The sequence below is a fragment of the Suncus etruscus genome, chromosome 2 (genome assembly GCF_024139225.1).
Source record: "Suncus etruscus isolate mSunEtr1 chromosome 2, mSunEtr1.pri.cur, whole genome shotgun sequence".
NCBI classification, from domain to species: Eukaryota; Metazoa; Chordata; class Mammalia; order Eulipotyphla; family Soricidae; genus Suncus; species Suncus etruscus.
Window position 1 is genome coordinate 144,150,025 of NC_064849.1, and position 13,411 is coordinate 144,163,435.

Genomic DNA, 13,411 nt, shown 5'->3' on the forward strand with positions numbered 1-13,411 from the left:
TCTAACTATTCGGGTTCTATCCAAATCTTTATAATTTAAATGTTTTGAAGTTATTTCTCATCTACATTATGTACACGACCATGATATACCTCAGCTTCTAATGCAATTTAGAAAATAAACACTGGGGAATACCTACAAATCACACTTGGTGGGAAAGACTTCTAGAATAATTACATCTCAGTACTCTTTAGATTATCCCTAAACATGTGAGGCACTATTTAGGAAGATCCTCCCATGCATTGAAGAATGGAAGTAACAATACATGGAAATATTGAAGTGTTTAATTTCTATTCTTAGAATAAAATTTTAAAGTGTCAGTTAACCTTGGTGAAATGACTTCAATCTTCCTATAAGAAAAAATGCAGAAGGAAAAAATATAAATACACAGAATGAATTAGTAAAGATGGCCTATTCTATTAATATAAAAATATTTCTTACATATAAATACATGGCAATCACATTATACAAAACATAGTTAAAAATAAAATGATGGTGAAAAACAGAGATATAAGCACATTATTTCCTTTTCACAAAGAAAATGCTTTTAGGACTCCTCAAATAAATGAAGCCATTTCTTTAATTGGTTTAGTTGTATTTCATACAAGGTTATTTTTTGTAGTGTCAAGTTCGTGCTTTCATTCTTGGTAGGATACTTCTGAAAATAAACTTTATCCAACATGTCTTCTATCAGTAAAGAACAGTGTAGCTTCTAGTTCATGACCTTCACCTCTCTTCCTCATTTGCTGGTCTTTCATGGGGATTAGCGACTCAGAGATGAGTCTGTATAGTAGCTTATCACCTCTGACAATGGAAAATCACAGTTCAGAATCCTCTTTTGAAAGGATGAACACAAATATCATCTTTATGGTACAAATTTAGAATACTGTTGTAGCCCAATAAGTATAATAGTCTCAGTAGCCCTCTATACCTCTTCATGCAAGCTTCTTGGGATTTAAAATATACGGCTTTACTCTGACTTTCAAATAAATAGAAACTACAGGATCTAGTCTGATAATCACCACCAGACCAACCAAAGATACATTCTGCTGCAAGAAGACTAACCTTTTAAGTATTTAAGTTATGTGGGTGAAAAAAGGAAAAATAAATCACATTTCTGCAAATTCTTTTTTATCTGTCAAGGAGCAGCATAGAGACCTGCCCAAAGCCTTGTCAAATGTCACCCTGTCAATACTGGATTTTGGTATCTCTTATAAACACATAGTGCAATGCTAGAACTATACTAAACATATCTCTTTTTAAAACCATCATACTAGGTGTAGAGAGAAAGTTCATTGGGCTAAGCTTATGCTTTGCATGCACAAGGACCAGGTTCAATTCCCAATAATAAGTGGGCCCTATTCAGAACCATGAGCAACCCCTGGGCACCACTGTGTATAGCCCCAATGTATAGATGTTTGAATAACAATGGAAAGCAAAATTTAAGTGAAAGAGGAATTTTTATTTATCTAATGATATTGTTAGTCTACAAAGAACAAAATTATATTGTCACATTGATATATGTTTTAAGTTCAAATGAAATTTTGAAATATTCTTCATTTTAATGTGAAATGATTTTTATAAAAAGAAGTTAAAAATTGTTTTTTTTTCTCTCCAAAATCTGAATGTTGTGTAACAAAGGCTGCAGAATTGGTAAGAAATGGATTAATGGGGCCAGAAAGCATGTACAGCAGTTAAGTATTTGGCTTTCATACAGCCAAATTATTTGGTTCTTGATACTGTACTTAGCACAGAGCCAACAACAGCCCCTGAGCACCACCAAAGAAGACCCAAAATCTAAAAGTATAAGACAAGAAAATGTATTACTTATTGCTGATTTGGAAATCTACTACTGGGTATTGCAAGCCTGAAGATAAGTACAATGAGAGCCTAATGCATTTTTGGCCAAAGACTGACTTGCAGCATTGCTTTCTAAAAATACAAAAAGAACAGCTCCATGTTTCCCTCTTTAGTAATGTTTGGAATAATTGATTTTATTTTTGAAAAAGAAAATTAGAAATAAATTGGCCCAATGAAGTGACTCCCTCAAGAACCTGGATGATTTACACTAGCAAACATAAACATAATATTGTAATCAATCTCTTTAAAAAACAAACCTATGATTTGACTAACTTAACATGTGCTTCAAAGGCCTTAATCCCATTCTAAACATGGGCTGGCCCCTGAGTTCAGTACCTGGCATTGCATTCCCACAGATCAAATAATAGCAGGTGTCTTAAAGACCCTTATTACTGCTATTCTGAGCATCACTACCTCTCTAAATAGAGGCACTAAGCAAACCATCTTCTCTGAATCACAGGGCAAAGTATCTCTTGTAATCAGGTTCCTAGAGTTCAACTGGGGGTGCCCTGCTGAAAGAATAATATACCATAAGTGGATACATAGAAGAAAACAGGGAGTTGGGAACAGAGGTCCTTGACTGGCAAGTAGTTGACTCCAGTTCAATCCCAGAGATTACATAAAGTCTATTGAGCATTGCTAGGATTAATTACTAAATACAAAGACAAGAGAAAACCCTGAATACCACCAGTTGTATCCCAAAAGTATTTTTAAATTAATAAGTAAAGTAATAGTAATAATAATAATAATAGCATTTCATATTTCTCTGTGCCAGGTTTTTGTTTGTTTGTTTGTTTAAGGGCTAATCTGGCTCTGTGCTAAGAAAGAAATCACTCCGTACGGTACTAGGGATCAAATCATGATCAGCTGTGTGCAAAGAAAGCAAAGAAAGTGTCATTCATGTTGTACTATTTTTCCAGATGATTTGTGTAGGGTTTTTGTATACCTGATCTCACTGAATTGTCACAATATCCCTGGTATAAAATATTCTATTTACTTTGCTCATGAAAGGGTAAATATCTTGTTAAAAGTTATAAAAACATGACAAATATAAAAGTTTACCTATGTTTATGAAGGCTAAATCATACATATATGACAGATGTAAAAGTTTGACCTAAAACCTCCTACTTCTGAATTTATAACATGAGAATTTCTGGAATAATCATTTCACTCAAATTAGGTCTAATATATAATAGAAGGCCATTATTAACCCTTCCATGGGCATCAAATGTGTCTATTTAAGACAGAAAAGATGCCCAATATAAATTATATTATGTCAAAAAGTAGTTACAGTATGGAAGGATTTTTTTAATTGAAAGAACTGGAAAAAATTGGTATAAGCTACACAATCAATGAAAACAAAAATAAGAAATAAGCTTAAAATTAAATAAATATGACATTGTTTTTACACTTTTTTCACCTTAATCTTCTCTGTTTTCTCACATTACCTAGAAATTGGATGATCATACACTGCATCAAACCAAGATGTTTCTAGATGTGAAATAAATCCTATTAAAATTATTCTGATATAATCTAATAGCCAACACTTTTCAACACTGTAATAATAAAGAATAATGAAAAATTCTTATTTTGGCATATAGTTAATTTTGTAGTAGTACTGAAAACAAGCAAAAAAATGTTTTATACCTTAAGGACCACCAAAATTCCTTATAATTTTTAATTTTCCCCTAAATTTGAATTCTTCTGCTACCTGAAGGTGTATGTTAGAAAATAAATAATCTGACATTGGTACTGACTGACAATATGACTGACAATAATATCCTTCTATGAATACTTATATACTAACACAGAACTATTTCTGAAGCTAAAGGAATGAATTTCTTGCTGTACAATATGAAAAACCTGTTTATGATAGAGCCACAAAGCTCTTCAACCTATCATGCACTTCCAGCAATAGGTCACTTGAAGCTAACTACAGGAGCATATCTTTACCAAAAACCAAGGTTGTTTGGGAACAGACATAGAGAGATTTAGTTGAGTTCATAAAACATACGTCATAGGAAATATAAATATCAAGTCTTGATATCTTTTCTATTGGCAACTTGAAAACTTATAACAAAGAAAATAGTCAAGAGGCATAGTTTTGCTTCTTATTGAGAAAAACTAAGTTGTCATACCAAAAAGAATAACTTAGTTTGGAATAGTACTGTTTCAAATGAAGAATTATGAAATAATATTCACAAGAAAATAGACATTTTCCTGAGAGCAGGGTAGCACATCCTAGACACTGAGATGTGTTTAATAAATTCAGTAGTATGTTAATGAGTGAAGGAATACATGAACTTACACCTAGGGCCTAGGCCCATATTTTCTGACTCAAAGTGATATACACTTCCTATAAAGAAAGACTCACTTTCAAAATGTAAAGTGATAACAATATACTGAGGATAATAACAATTAAAGAAAAGCAAAATGAAACCAGTAGTCAATAAAATTTCTCACTTAAACTTAAAAGAGGACAGAAACATCATCACACAAAAAACGAAGATAAGGCAAATGGGCTTCCTAATGGATGCAAAAGCCAGGAAACAATATCCAAGACTTGGAAAAGAAATACAAAGATAAAATGTCTCTAAAATGTGGTCTGGTGTTAAAAAAAAATTACTAAGCAGAGAGAGAAGAAAAATAAAATAATCTTTTGTTTTTATTTGTAACCTTAAATGAGAGTTCTATCAAAAACAATTGAAAGTAAATAAGAGAGTCACAGACAAATAGATGTGAAAAAAGTCAGAGTGAGGAATATAAAAACTAAAAATGTACAAAGCAGCAACACACAAAAGGAACAGAGAAAGAGATATAGTTCAAAATATATGATGGTTGATAAAGGAATACAGAATCAGCAAAGGAAATGTGTTACTTGAAGTTACAGATAAGCAACGGCCTCTATCAGACAGAAAATTCAAGCGTGACATTTTAAAATTAAGCATAATTAGTTAGAAGGAAAGCAAAGATCAGAAGTGATTTAGGCAAATACATAAGACCAGACACAAAAAGTAACGTTAATAAAAGAACAAAAGTCGGGAGAAAAAAAGAAAAAAAAAAAGAAAAAACATGGGGAAAAGAAATACAAAGAAAACAAAGTGAATTTCTTCTTCAGAAAATCCTACCCTAAAACTTCCCATTTCCATACACATGCTCTGTAAAGAACCAGACACACAACTCTTTTCCCAGACATTGAGAATGTCTTTGCCCCCAGACGTCACCCCCAAGCCCCCCTTACAGAAATTCTCCTGGGAAAAGCAATTGTTCGGGCAGCAGTGCCTGGATTGGTTCTTCATTAGAATGGTTCCCACAGGCATGTGTCCTCGCTAGTAATACACAGGAATCCCATATGGCACAATCTGGATCTTGCAGAGGTGGAATCTGCATAAAATAGGACGAAGCCTGGGCCGGCACAAAAGCAGAGACATGCATGTAGAGACATTGGCTCCATGCCCTCTGACCCAGCTCTGTGCCTGTTCCCACACTTGGTGCAGACCCAGGCGAGTGTGTCCGAGGGCCTGGAGTTAGTGGCAGTCTGTTAGGACTGAGGATAGAGCTGAAAAGAAGCCCAGAATTAGTCCCTCGACAGAGCACCGATCAAATTTAAGGCAATGTCCTGTCATCCAAAAAGAACACCTACATGTAGCTGCAATTAACCCCATTAGCATGGGTCTAACATTGTCCTACTGCCGACCAGATCATCAAAGCAGGATATTTCTCAGATATCGAAGAAATATATACAACTGAGTTGTCTGCGATTTTTGACTAGGACCAAGGGATAACTTGTTATCAAGGGGCAATTTGATTCCATTTAGTCCAGATTTCCTGCGTGGATGTATGTTTGGGAGTGGAGTGTTGTATGTGTGAGCTTTTTTGTTGTTTTGACAAATTCTGCCTTGAGTTAAAGCTACATTTACATCTGCAGTTCTTAGGAGAATATATTCCAAAGGGTTTTTAATCAGCTAAAAACACATTACAGTATTGTGAACTAATAGAAGAAATATTCATAAAATTAAACAAGTATCAATAAAGCATTTCTTAATAGAAACTACATACATGGACACACAGACATACACAGACTCTAAACTCCAATTTTCAGCTTTTCATACAAACTACGGGTACCTTCTCAAATGGGACGTCAGTTTTGTATGTAAAGGAAACTAAAAGTTTTAAGAAGCATTAACCCATACATGATGCCTATTATTTACTCCCCACTTAACATTCTTAAATAAATTCAATTCAAAAACACATGAAAAAAACATGACTAAATAAAGCCCATGCTAAAATTCAGAGATAGCCATTTAATTTTTAAAAACAAAATGCCTCAGGGGCTGGCATGATCGTATATGGGTTAAGGTGCTTGCACATAACTGATGAAGGTTCAATCCTGGTACATCATATGAACCAAGAAGTAATTTCTGAGTGCAGAGCCAGGAGTAAGCCCTGAGCACTGCTGGGTGTGGACCCCAAACAAATAAAATTAAATAGTAAATAAATAAAACAAAAATGTCTCTTCAATTTGCCTGATCTTTTTCTATATCTATTGCAAATGCTTCAATGCAAATGGTTTGGATAAATCCATAGAAACTACAATTTCAATTTTCTTTATATAATCATGTCTTAGTTTGAAAAATTAGATTATTTAAACATCTGTATTTTGATTGGGTTTAAAAACAGTGGAATTTGAACTGGAGAGATAGCATGGAGTAGGAAATTTGCCTTGTATGCAGAAGGACGGTGGTTCAAACTCTGGACCTACCAGGAGCGATTTCTGAGCATAGAGCCAGGAGTATCTATTGAATGCTGCCTGGTCTGAACCAAAAACCTAAAACATAAATAAAATATATAAATAAATAAATATATAGAGTGGAATTCTCCTGAAAAGTTTTTTGATGTCCACAGACTGCATGTATATGTTCATGGTACGTACCACTATTGAGGGGTATATGGCAGGGCCACCAATAACCACACTGGCCCTATCTCAACTTTAGAAAACCAAAAGCGGCTCCTAATGGGCAAGAGCATTATAATGACAATTTTTTTTTGCCAAGTTATATTTAATTTACTTTAATGACATAGACAAAAGATAAGGAAGATCGTGAGCATGATAAGAGGACAAAAATTGTGACCACTGTTTTCTAACCAACAAATTTAAAAACACAGAAAGGCAAATTTGGGATGGGAAAGATAGTCCAGAAGGTAAAATGCTTGCCTTGCATGCAGCCAACCCTGGTTAGATGCTGGGCACCAAATAATGTTCCCTGATCCTCCTGATCCCTAAACATAGAAACAGGAGTAAACTCTGAGAACAACCAGATGCGGTCCAACACACACCCTGATAAAAAAGAGACATCACAAAAGATATGTTTGCTTTGTATTTTAGATGGTTGTTGGCTGTTTTCTGAATTAAATAGTATTTATGATTTTACTCAAGAACATACTTAAACACTGAACTATTTTAAGTACTTTTTTCAGTGTATTTATTATCCTGAGAGGACTTCTCAAGCCTTTTAGAGAAAATGGTACAAATTTGTAATCTGAGTAAAATGGCACTACCTAAAAAATTGGTGTCATCAATTTGTTTGTTTATTTGAGAGCTACACCCAGCTGTGCTCAGAGCTTACTCCTGGCTCTCTGCTCAGAAATCACTCCTGGCTGTGCTCAGAAATTGTATGGGGTGCTGGCAATTGAACCCAAATACACAATATGCAAGGCAGGTACTCTGTCTACTATACAATCTCTCCTGTCCCTGCTGGGAAGATGTTTACTTCTTATAAACATTTTTTCTTGTGGAACTCTGGATAAAGTTGATTCCTAATCCAATATTTTTAAATCAAATAATTGGAAAAATACCACCTTGAAATATACAAAATTTTTATCTCTTTAGAAAAAATAGATATTTTTACTACATACAATGTTATGCTATTAGAAGTTGAAGGCATAGAGACCAAAATATTGGTACAGTAGGTAGGATATTTGCCTCACAAACGGCTGATTCAAATTTAATCCCTGGTATCCCATATGGTCACCCCAAACTCAACAGTAGTGATCCCTGAGCACAGAGCCAGGAGTAAGCCTGACCACTGCCAAGTATGTCTCGAAAGACTAAATAAATGAGTAAAATTTTCAGCCAAGGAAACTTTTTACAATTGAAATAAAAATTATAATCAAAAACTTTTACAGTTGAAATAAGAAGTGTGTTTATATTTCTTGGCAGTTTTCCAACATAAAAGAATTTGAAGGACACTGATTCGAACCCATCAAAAATAAATCTTAAGGACTGAAGCAATAGTACAGTGGTTACGGTGCTTGCCTTATATACAACCAGCCTGGGTTCAATCCAGACACCCAATTCACGAGGAGTGATTCCTAAGCACAGAGCCAGGAGTAAATCATAAGCATAGCTGAATGTGGCCCAAAACCACACCTCCAAAAATATCCCCCAAAACTCTTCACTCAGATACCCAGTATGCCATTACTAATTTTATATTTCTTTGGGTCAAATGAACCCACTTTTAGTACTTGCATTTACAATATAGATATTGACTGGTGGGTAAAGAAATGAATCACCATAGCAGTAATGTTACTAAGAGGCTTGAAAGCAAGTATTGCTAGCTAGGTATAAAAATTAATAAAACCAGGTGGCAGAACACTACGCTAAAAATAAAAGTCTACCTTCCTATTAGACTTAAAATATTCTCAAGTTCTCCATCTAAAACTGCAAACAAGAGCCAAGAAAATAATTCAAAAGTTTTATTGTATGCTTTGCCTTCAGGAGAAATGAATTCAATCCCAGGTAACTCTTGATCCTTTGAGCACTAAACTGGAAGCAAACCTGGAGCCCCAGCAGGGGTATAACATCAAAACCAAAAAAGAAAATTCAAAAAGAACAGCAAACAAACAAAAAGCATTTTTTTAATTTTCAAACTCCTCAAAATTGCATTATGACCAGGATTTTCCTCATACTAGGCTAAAGGTAGGCACAAGGACTTGTATATTTGTGTAAGAATTTTTTTTTAGTTTTAGAACATTTTTAGCATATGAAGATCATTTTTAGTCCATTTAGATATAACATATAAGGGTAGTTTATTTGAACTCTTGATATTTTCAGCACAGTATTGGCATTTTACAATATAAAGCCCACTGAGCTCAAATTTGACTTTAAACCACATACTTTTTTTGAAAATCAGTGTCCATCTGTTCACTGCTGTTTTCAGATGCAGTAAGGCCCATGAATCCTTACTGACATGAATTTTTCATCCTAGACTCTCACTACTCTGCACTAAAACCATGAACATCTCAGACGAGGATTTCTTCCATTTGCTCTTGACATTTGCCCATTGTCTCATTGTTCTTTTAACAAAAAACATTTGAAAATAGAGAAAATAAAGTTTACTTTTTTGAGGAATAATGATTAAAGTCACACCCTCCCAAGATCTGAGAGATAGTACAGTAGTAGGGCATTTGCCATGCACACAACTGACTCACTTTTGAGCCCCTAGTCAACCCTGAATGGTCTCCTGAGCACCCCCAGAAGTAATAGTCCCCTAGCACAGAAATTAGTAACGGCATACTGGGTATCTGAGTGAAGACTTTTGGGGGGATTTTTTTGGAGGTGTGGTTTTGGGCCACATTCAGCTATGCTTATGATTTACTCCTGGCTCTGTGCTTAGGAATCACTCCTCGTGAATTGGGTGTCCGGATTGAACCCAGGTTGGTTGTATATAAGGTAAGCATCTTAACCACTGTATTATTGCTTCAGTCCTTAAGATTTATTTTTGATGGGGTTAAAGCAGTGTCCTTCAGGAGTAAACTCTGAGCACCAACTGGTAATGGCCCCCAAGTCCAAAAAAAGAAAAAATTAAGTCACACCTGGTCTCAAATTTCATACTTGAAGCCAGGTGAACAAATGGAGCCTAATACTCTGCAGAAAAGACCCTGAAGAGTTCAACCTTTCTGTGCCACTGCACTTACAGGGCTCTTGCATTCAGAAGGCAGCAATCTCCCAGCCTCCCTCCCATCCCATCACCGCAGCAACAGAAACCCTCTGATGCACAGGTCACTCTGCTACAGGCTTTGACAAGGGCACATTCCCCATGGGTGGTCTGGCTTTTACAAGTGTTTGGACACAAATACATTAATGTGGCCTTTTTTCAAGCAGATGATCCTTCTCTCCATCTGTGAAAAAAAAAATCACCACAGCAGTTCTTTCTGCTTTCTAAAATTCTTTTCTTAAATTGAGCAAATCTAAATGCAGAGTCACATCAGACTGTGGCTGATTTCTGGATTTCCATCACCCATGTGCCATCCAGTCAAAAGCTTAGGCATTGTATTCATGTTTTCAGTGTGCAGTCCTTGGAGCTTCTCCATGCTTTGCTGCTCTGCAATGATATTTAGTGTTCTGTCAGTCCCACAGTGACTAAGAATACAACCAAATGGTTTGCTACTTAATGGACACAAACCATGACCATTTAAAACACAAATCCAGAAATGGCCTGTTCCCAACTACAATATCAAAATACTTTCCCAAAATGTAAAATTTATTAGACTCTATTGGCAAGGAGAACTTGCTCTTCAATTTATGTCTTAATTAAGAAAAATTAGCATTTTGAGAATCCATTGTACATTGCTTACTGCACATAGGTTAACTCAATTTAAATTAAACACTGAGAGCTCTTTCTTAAAGCAGGTTGTTCAGAGTTTCAGAAAGTACTCAAATATTTTCTTCATGACTGGAAGGAAACATTATTTGCAAGTGCAAATATGCTGAAGGCAAAGATGCCTAATTCATTGGTAGATTATTAAAAAAACAGCAGGATGTACTCAAAATGAAAGGCCCTTAGTCTTCAGATTGAGGTGACTAGCTAAGGAGAGGAACAGCAGGACTTTTCAAGGGTTCTTTTTGAGGTCTGAGTTCTAAGAAAGTTGCAAAGGCATCTTAAAGTTCCAGTGACTTGGAAAGAAGCTACCAAATTAAATAGATTGCTTCTAAAGTGGGGGGAGAGTGAACAGTGAATTATTCACCAGATCCCATTAATGAAAGAGAGAGAGAGAAAGAGAGAGAGTGTGTGTGTATGTGTGTGTGTGGCTGTGTGTGTGTATTTAACTAAGTTGCTGGTTTTCACAAAACACAAATATGTAGGTCAACTTGAAAGGAACTCTAAAGTGAGTGACAAGTGGGAATAAAGGCCTATTTTATATACCTAGCACCAACTGGAACTTCCGGTCTATTATCAGAAAAGGCGCCCACCCACCACCTCCTATTTCCTGATGTTGTGTGTGGTTCAGGCTCTACCCTCTTGTTCGCAGAGATATCCTTTTGCCCCCTTTGTTCTGTCCAACTTGAATTTTACTCTTTCTTCTTTTCCTTATAACCTTTGACAGACTCTTGCTCTGTGCCATGACCTTGTCCGTGTTCTTTGGGGTCAGAGTTCTTTAAACTTCTGTCTGCCCCTGACTCTTGTTCTGCCTTCATTCTTATCCTAGAGCTGCTTAACCAGAGGGCTTCCTGGCAGCTTTCTCTCAGCAGGGGCAGGGGGCGGGGAGCAGTGCTCAGAGTGGCAAAGCAGCCCATCAGTGCACATAAGTCCCTTATTGACATCATCTTTCCAGATGTGAAAAGCGTGAGTCAATTTGGAACTTGAAAATTTTTTATGGTTTCCAAATGTCCTGAATGTATTCTCCTGTTTCATGTGATTATCACTTTGCAGCATGCTGCTGGCTACCTAAATCCCATGCAAATCACTGAGATGCAGATTCTGTGAAAAACACTTTCCCACATGTGCAATTAGAGCCAAGTATTATTTGCTACCCATCTCACTCTCAGAAATGAAAAAGGGAGGCTATTATTATTTTTTAATATTAATAGTGACTATTAACCGTTAATTCATCCTAAATCATCTGCAAGGGAAATCTGTGCTGCTTGCTTGTTAGTTGAGTGGAGTGCATGATAATATTCTGTTGTGTGCTATGTGGCATACTCGGTTGCTAGGTTACCTAGAGCATCAGGAATTCAGGGAACAATGTACTTATATCTTTTTCAATTTTGAAAAATAAAATAGGTATTGACATAAAATACAGTGTGGCACTGAAGTAATTTTGTAGTGGAGAGATCAGAGGAAGGGGGCCTTTCATCTCAGTGACAGCAGTTTACTCCTCGTTGTGACTTACTGAGGGCAGTGGCAGGACAGCACAACAGGATGTCAGTGTTTAGAGGAATGCTTGTGGACCCTGTACCCCAGCAACTGTTTCTCGAGTCAGGCTCCCCAAAGCCATCCAGCAGCTGCTGTTCTGAGCTATGTCAACTGGTCCTACAGAAACCCATGACAAGTCAGTGATGTATGGGCCTGCAAGGGAACAGCCAAGCCTTTCATGTTCAGAACAAATATGACAGATCCGGCTAGGGTCCTTGGCTGGCTGGAGCCATGCAAGAGCTTTTTCTTTTAGTTATTATTATTATTATTATTATCACCTTCCTACTCAGAGATAATGTCATAATTTACAGTCAGCTTTGTGTGATCCAAATGATTGATGCCACTTGGACATGAATTGGTGAGGTTAATAAATAGTCTTTTAGTAGGGCCCAGCATGGGAAGAAGCTCTCTCAAAAAGGCCGCCTTCACTGAGATATTCTCTTCAAGACAAGAAGGTGAACTTCTGGGAGCCAACACTCCATCAGGCACCACTTCTGAAAGCATTCTGAGTCCTTATGAAAATTAGTGTGCCTGGGTAAATCTCAAAAATTCCTTTCTGTTCTTTCCAGAGGTTTTGATTTGTTTAGCCTTCAGTGGTGGATGTCAAGATAAAGATTCACTGACAGGGATAATCTTTCATCTCTGCGGAAATAAGAAATGCTCTTGGAAAGTGTATATCAGAGCACCAGACAAGGACTCTGCCATTCCCAGCAGTGTTTTTCAGTAGGATCAAATTTGAGTGGATTGCTTCATGCTCTTTAATTTAACCATCATGACATTATATCATATGCCTACAGTCAGGCATTAGGATAAATGTTAAGGAAGAGTCTAAAGGAATTGGTTGGTTAAACAAAGATGATATTTATCCTCAGGGTTATTGGAAATACTATAGCAAATTTAGGGAAATCAGATGTAAAGTGAGGGAGAGAATTCATTGTTTTATATCTATGTGGAACATATTTAGCAAAACTTAAGGAATTGGAAACTAAGAGATATTAAGTACCTTGCCCAAAGTAACACAATCCCCAAAGAACCAGAATTCCATTTCTCTCTAATATTTCCCCCTGTCTCTTTGTAATTCCATGTCTCTTTGTAGAGATAGCAAAATACTATGACAAATTTTTCAAAATCTAACAAAAGTGCCACCCAAAATAGAAAGGAAAGTGTGTCTTCAGGTTGAAGCTATCATAGTAGTCTTCACGAAGGACATGTTGAAAATGTAGTCTTTGAAATAGAAGGAATTTTGATAGATGGAGACAAATTTACATCCCAGCTCACGAAAATCATGTTGTAAACAATCGTTCTGTTTGGAGATACCAGGCTTTTTGTTTCCATAACTGAAAAAAAGGAAAACTACT